At 43.0% G+C, this 6,804-nt stretch overlaps 1 pseudogene; it reads left to right on the top strand.

The window, feature by feature from the left end:
- The first annotated feature begins 1,701 nt into the window (after positions 1 to 1,701).
- LOC126337168 (5S ribosomal RNA) lies at positions 1,702 to 1,819 on the top strand (annotated as a pseudogene).
- Positions 1,820 to 6,804: the final 4,985 nt, after the last annotated feature.

The following is a 6,804-nucleotide window of genomic DNA, read 5'->3' as shown; positions in this document are numbered from 1 at the left end:
AGCCATGCTGTAATAAACGACGACGGACTGTCACCCCTGATAGTGAACGATGTGTTACATTGGTCCACTGTTGCGACAGAGCCGAGTCGGAGGCAGATCTGTCCTGCAATGCCATTCGGATGAGGTGACTATCTTCTCGGGGGTTGGTCTGGGTGGTGAGACCTGACCCATTTCGCGGTGTCCTACGGCCTTCCGTGAACCATTCTACACACACCCGTTGCACTGCCAAAATACTTCGTCCCACACGAGCAGCAATTTCTCGGATGGATGTATCACATTCTGTCATACCAATAATGCGCCCTCTTTCAAACTCACTGATTTGACCGTACGGTTCGCGCATACTTCAGTGAGGCATCCTGTACGTCTGCTCAAGCCACACTGATCCATTACCTTCAGTTTATAGCGTAACGAGAGCCGCAGCCACATTTTACCTGTAGATGGTCTTGCGCCGCGATTTCAATTGTGACCTTGAACCCGCGGGCCTACCTGCTTCAAATCCTAACCATACTAAACTACAAATCCTGTGAATCTGAACGTCCTACCTCTACTCGTTCGAGATATTCTGTTTTTTATTTTCTGAACATGAATGTATATGTTCTGGAATAATCGGTGTTTGTATAAATAGCTGTATTCTCCGTCCAGGAAAACATTTCTATTCTGGATGCATGTTGAGGGCAGCGATAAATGTGCTTTCACTGCTAAGTGTTTGACTGTATTGACAAACATGCCTTCATACTTGGATATGATTGTGATTTAGGTGTGACAAAAACAATAATATAGACGACGCACTTTGCATATACTACTGAAGTTATAATTACCATTAACACAGGTATTAACGCTATCTTCTATAAAAACACTGTGTGGACAGACTTCAGCCGTTCGGGGATACAGTAAGTTTCATGTACTTCCTGTCAATTTAGTTCTTACGGCACGGTTCGTTCTTAAACTAGTCGAATCTGCTAGAGTGGCAGCAGGAGGGTTCACCATACAACATTTATGCCTTGACCTGCAACTCCATCTCTGAAAAAGATCAACCACAGTAAGTAAAGAAAATGAAAACCTAACAAGTCATGGGTAGTTACCAATCCTATAAGAAGGACCTGGTGCTGATGCTGCTCCAAATGGGGTAGTACGACAGACTTCGGACCAGCGACCTACACCCAGCGTCGGCGCTCACTTGCTGTACATCTTCTAATGTTTATCTTTCCCTACAATGTTTGGTCTCTACTGCGTGTTCTAGCGTCCTCGAAGTTATTTCCCGACGCCTTAACACGTGATATACAGTCCTGTTCCTTTTTATAGTTAATGCTTCGCATATATTCCTATCATAACAGATTCTTCAGAGAACCACCTCATTTTTTACCTTTCCAGTCCACTTAATTTTCAACGTCTCAAACGCTATGATTCTCTTCCTTTCCGATTTTCCTACAAACCATGATTCACTTCCAGTGCTATGCTACAGACTTACATTCTCAGAAACTTCTTCCTCAAATTAAGGCCTAAGTTTATACTAGTAGATTCTTTTAGCGTCGAATGCACCACTACTTCAAACCAAAATAAAAACCAAGGTGGATTTGCTATATCGACTGACAGCTGTGCCATATGTTTGCCCATAGTGTCGTTTAGAAACGGAAACAGTCGGTCGAGGCTAATAAACGAATATACAATACGTTTTTCCGTCAGTCTAACTCGTCTGGTGTGGGCAACGGCCTTGTCGCAGTGGATACACCGGTTCCCGTGAGATCACCGAAGTTAAGCGCTGTCGGGCGTGGTCGGCACTTGGATGGGTGACCATCCAGGCCGCCATGTGCTGTTGCTATTTTTCGGGGTGCACTCAGCCTGGTGATGCCAATTGAGGAGCTACTCGACCGACTAGTAGTGGCTTCGGTCAAGAATACCATCATACCGACCGGCAGAGCGGTGTGCTGACCCCACGTCCCTCCTATCCGCATCTTCCACTGAGGATGAGATGGCGGTCGGATGGTCCCGGTAAGCCACTCTTGGCCGGAAGACTGAGTGCTTTTTTAACTGGTCTGGTGTGGCCTGCCACGACTTCCTGTCCTGTATCAATCTCTTCATCTCCGAGAAGCACTTGTAACCTGCTTCCCCAGTTATCTGCTGGATATGTTTCAATCTTTGTCTTCCCCTACAGATTTCTGGTGCTACGGTTTCCTCTAGTACACTGTAAGCTATTCCCTGACGTCTTAACCCATGTTCTCTCATCTTGTTCCTATTTCGTAACAATGTTTCCCACATAAGCCTTTCCTCCCAAATAACCTCTTCATTTCTTGTCAAGTGTGTCCACTTAATTTTCAACATCCTTCTGGAACACCACATCTCAAATGCTTCGATTCTCCGTTTTTGTGATGTTCCCACAGATCATGTTTCACTTCTGTTTAGTGTTGTACTCCAGACATATATTCTTTTGGTTAGGAATGTTCTCTTTGCCTGTGATTGTCTGTTTCTTATTTTCTACTTGCTTCGTTCGTCATTTTGCATGATTTTGCCTCCTAAATAGAATGTCTTCACTATTTCTATTATGAGATCCCCACGTACATTGCTAAATTCGTTTTTGCTGCCCCTTAACACGTCCATTATTCTCAGACTAATTCCCATCCTCAGCAGAGTGTTGAACACATTCAGCAAGTCCTGCAACTCTTCCTCACTTTCGTAGCGGACATCTATTTCATAAAGGAATCTCGTCATTGGTACCTTTACTCTCTGCACTTTAATCCTACTTCTAAATCTTTCTTTTGGTACCTTATCTCTCTGCACTTTAATCTTACTTCTAAATCTTTCTTTTATTTGCTTCACTCATTGCTTCAGTTGACTGGTTAAACAATAGAGGAGAAAGACCACATGCCTGCCTTACGCCATTTTTAATTGGAGCGCTTCCCTCTTGACGTTTAATTCTTATTGTTCGTTGTCGGTTCTGGTAGGTAATGGATATTACTCACCTTTTTTCTTAGTGTGTAGTTATCTAGGTTTGACACAGCTTTTATCATAACTAAGAAAACCACTACGGACTCTTGTACCTCTTTCTTTAAAGAAAAATGGAGATTCTCACAACACAAATCTTCAAGGTAATATGAAGGTAATATTTTGTAGAGCGCATACGTCAGCAAAATATTGCTGGAATGCAGATGAACGTCTGAAAATTGCGTCTCTAATGAACAGCCACTTTAATAACGCAGATGCTTTCCTCAGTCGCAATATGGCAGCAAGAGAGGAATGCTCAAGACACAGACGCACAGGTAATATCAGGTGTGCTAGAGGGAACGAAGATCACTTTGTTTTATGCTGTATGCATTGCTGGCCATTAAAAGTGCGTCACTGGGAAGGGCACCTAAACACTCATCGTGTGTATGTGAGAAGAACACATAACTAAATGTGCAAGTGAGTGTATAAACCTAGAGAGGCGAAGTTTAGTACACGGAGCTGTCATCTCTGACAACATCAATGGTGGTGACCAGGTCGCGTATCGGGCTCGGATGACATACACTGTGAGACAAAAAACCACGCACCGCAAAGGAATTATCCCAATGGAATGGAAATATGTAGACGTTATGTACATGTACAGACAAAGAATACAATGTCAGAAAAATTACATGTTTTACGTGGGTGGTTTGAGAAGTTCTCGGAACAGAATGGAAAAAAAGTACTTACATCACTGAAACTTCTTTTATTTTTTTTATTTTTCAATATAGTCTCCTTGTTGATTAATGCACTTGGTCCAAAGATATTACAGTGCCTTGATTGGAAATGAGTTTCCTCCAGGCCTGCAAAGTAGTTGTCAGCTCCAGCTATCAATGCTCTGTTGGAAGTGAATCTTCGTCCAACAAGAAAAAATTTCAGTTTTGGGAAGAGATGGAAGTCTGACGGAGCCCTATCAGGTGAATTAGGCGGGTGGGGCAACAATTCAAACCTAGTTCGCGTAATTTTGCTATGCAGACAGCACATGAGTGCAGGCGAACAATGTCTTGATGGAAGATGACTTTCTTCTTTGCTAAACCTGGCCTTTTTTGCCGTATCTTTTGTTGCAATTTGTCCTGGAGGTTAGCATAGTATTCTCTAGTGATTGTTTGCCCAGTGGGAAGACAATCTACAAACAGAAACCTCTTCGCATCCCAGAACACTGATGCCATGATCTTTCCCGCCGAAGGAATTGCCTTTCCTTTCTTTGGTTGCGGAGAATCAGCATGTTTCCACTGCTTTGACTATTGTTTTGTCTCTGGGGTATAGTAATGCACCCAAGTTTCATCTGCGGTCACAAATCGGCGAAAAAAATCTTGTTCGGTACTCCTAAAACGGGCCAAACATCGTTCCGATATGTCCATACTCGTAAGCTTTTGATCCAGCGTCAATAGTCGCGGCACCCATCTTGCAGATAATTTTTTCATTTCTATTCCTTCAATTAAAATGTTATATACCCTTTCAGATGACATCTGGCAAGCGTGAGCAATTTCATGCTCTTTCAATTGGCGGTCCTTCATGACCATTTTGTGCACTTTTGCAATGATTTCTGGAGCAGTGACACATCTTGGCCGACCACTACGCGGATCATCATCGAAGCTCTCCCCACCAAATTTAAATTCATTTGTCCACTTGACAACAGTTGAATATGAAGGAGCACAGTCACCCTGTGTTCTCTGGAAATCGGCATGAATGTCCTTTACTTTCATACCTTTCTTAACGAAGTACTTAATCACTGCTCGAATCTCGATTTTTTCCATCTTCGCAAATCACTACGCGGGAACAATAACACAGCCACGTCACTTCTACAGATGTCTTCCAAGAGCACTGACGTGGTACGTGTTTACAAGCAACAGTCCAATGAATATCACGAGGACAACTCGTTGCGCTAGCACTGACCTCTTGTGGTGATTCCGAGAACTTTTCGAACCACCATCGTATTCGAGAGAGAGAGACCAGCTGTTTGGCTTCATCACATCTGCCGATTTCTGCCCCATTCGGATAATTTCCTTTTGGCGGTTCTTTTTTTTTATGTAGGCCTATATGCTTACGTAATTCCATGCTACTCCAACTTTAACTATGCCAAAGTGTTAACACCAACATTTAATATCACTCGTCATTTTTATTTACTTGTATATCATTTTTTTGTTGTATTTTATGCGTACTTGGTTTATATATTCTGAGAAATTGCGAAGCATTGCTGGGTGTGCTGGTGTGATATAGTTACAAAATGAAAAATTTTAGGATTTTTTCCTTTACTTCTACAGTGGAACATTGTTCCTTGCCAAATTTCACGATTCTAGGTCAACGGTAAGCACTCTGTAGGCTCATCGGTAAACACTCTATAGGTTTTATAGGTTTTGATGAGGGAGTTTGCGAGTATCAAAATGAGACATAAATAGCCGTATCTTTTGATTGCAATGACTTATAAGTTTAAATGCTTTACACTGCCAAGGGGGAGTGGACCTTTGTATTTTACATAAATTTCCATTTGATTCTTCTACCCGTTGCTGAGAAAAAGGGGTATTAACAAACGGGCAGATGGACGGATGGACAACAAACTGTTCTCATGAAGGTTTCGTTTTTACTGACTGATGTACAGAACCCTAAAAAGAAGTGACATTAAGACTGAAATCCTTGAGACCAGCCACAGGAGAATGCTATGGATCCAGAAATCAACGAGTTTTTGCGTTTTACTTATTACGTGAACAAAGAGTTTAGTCTCTAGAATCAGATAGAAGTAGCAACAGATCTGCAGGCCACTCTTAAAATTAGTAAACAAATTGTCCATACTTTCGCAATTGATTGTTTACTTCTACATCTCGCTAAACTACACCGGACACTCTTAAATTAAACACTAAATGAACTCTGGAATAAGAAAATAATTGCGCATGTACTTGCATACAGAAGGCAAAGTTGTATTTTTCGATCTCTGAGCTATGTTTTGATGCCTAAAAATAGGTGCTGGGAGGTAAAAACACTGACATTAAGTGCAACTTACAGTTTAAAAAATCGCAAAATTATAAGAGGTTGCGTTCAACGATAATGTTTCAAAAAAATTACCATAGTAGTTGCATTTGAATAACCCTCACTATGTGCCATGTCCAACGGCATGTTCGATTTCCTCGACACCTGAGATTCTTTTCGAGTGACGCGCTCGGACTGTGGGAGAGCGGATGAGGTGGGCATGGGATGAACGCGAGCGCCGTCGTGACCGAACTAGGAACAGACATGAACGGGGTAGTCCGTCATCTGGAGCAACTGGAGCTAGCAACATCATCTGAGTCCAGCGTCGTCGCCACGCTGGGAGCGGTTCATTTCGCGCAGAGGCCGTGGTGTCAGCAGTGGCGGGCTGGGCCTGAAGTTGTTGGAACGGTCAGTCGCTGGAGTGACAAGAAGAAGTCAGTTCTGGGCGGAGCCAATCTGAGGTACTCAAGAAGGTGGGGTGCGCGGCAGTTACCAGACGAGACGACTGTCAGCACGGGCGGGGATCCCAACCTGGTGGAGCGGTTACTGTCTTTCCCTGTCGGACGCACAACATTCCAGTGAAGCTGAAGGAACGGCTTCTGTATGTAATAAGGAGCACTACCTGAGTGCTTTCGCAGCTGACGGTGGTATCCTGGTGGTGGCATTGTGACTAAGGCGATGCACAGCGTCACATGCAAACCGTACACAGCTTCCTGCATTGAATTCTGTGGGTGCTGTGTAACTAGAGTTTCATAATATAAACTGGAAATGTCCAAGAAACAGTAATCTTTCAGCGAATCACCTTCTTACAATGCACTTACCAAAGACATCGTGATCGTTTCAAAGTATTTCGGAAATGATTAA

The sequence above is a fragment of the Schistocerca gregaria genome, chromosome 2, assembly GCF_023897955.1.
Source record: "Schistocerca gregaria isolate iqSchGreg1 chromosome 2, iqSchGreg1.2, whole genome shotgun sequence".
NCBI lineage: Eukaryota > Metazoa > Arthropoda > Insecta > Orthoptera > Acrididae > Schistocerca > Schistocerca gregaria.
This window is presented reverse-complemented; position numbering and strand designations above follow the sequence as displayed.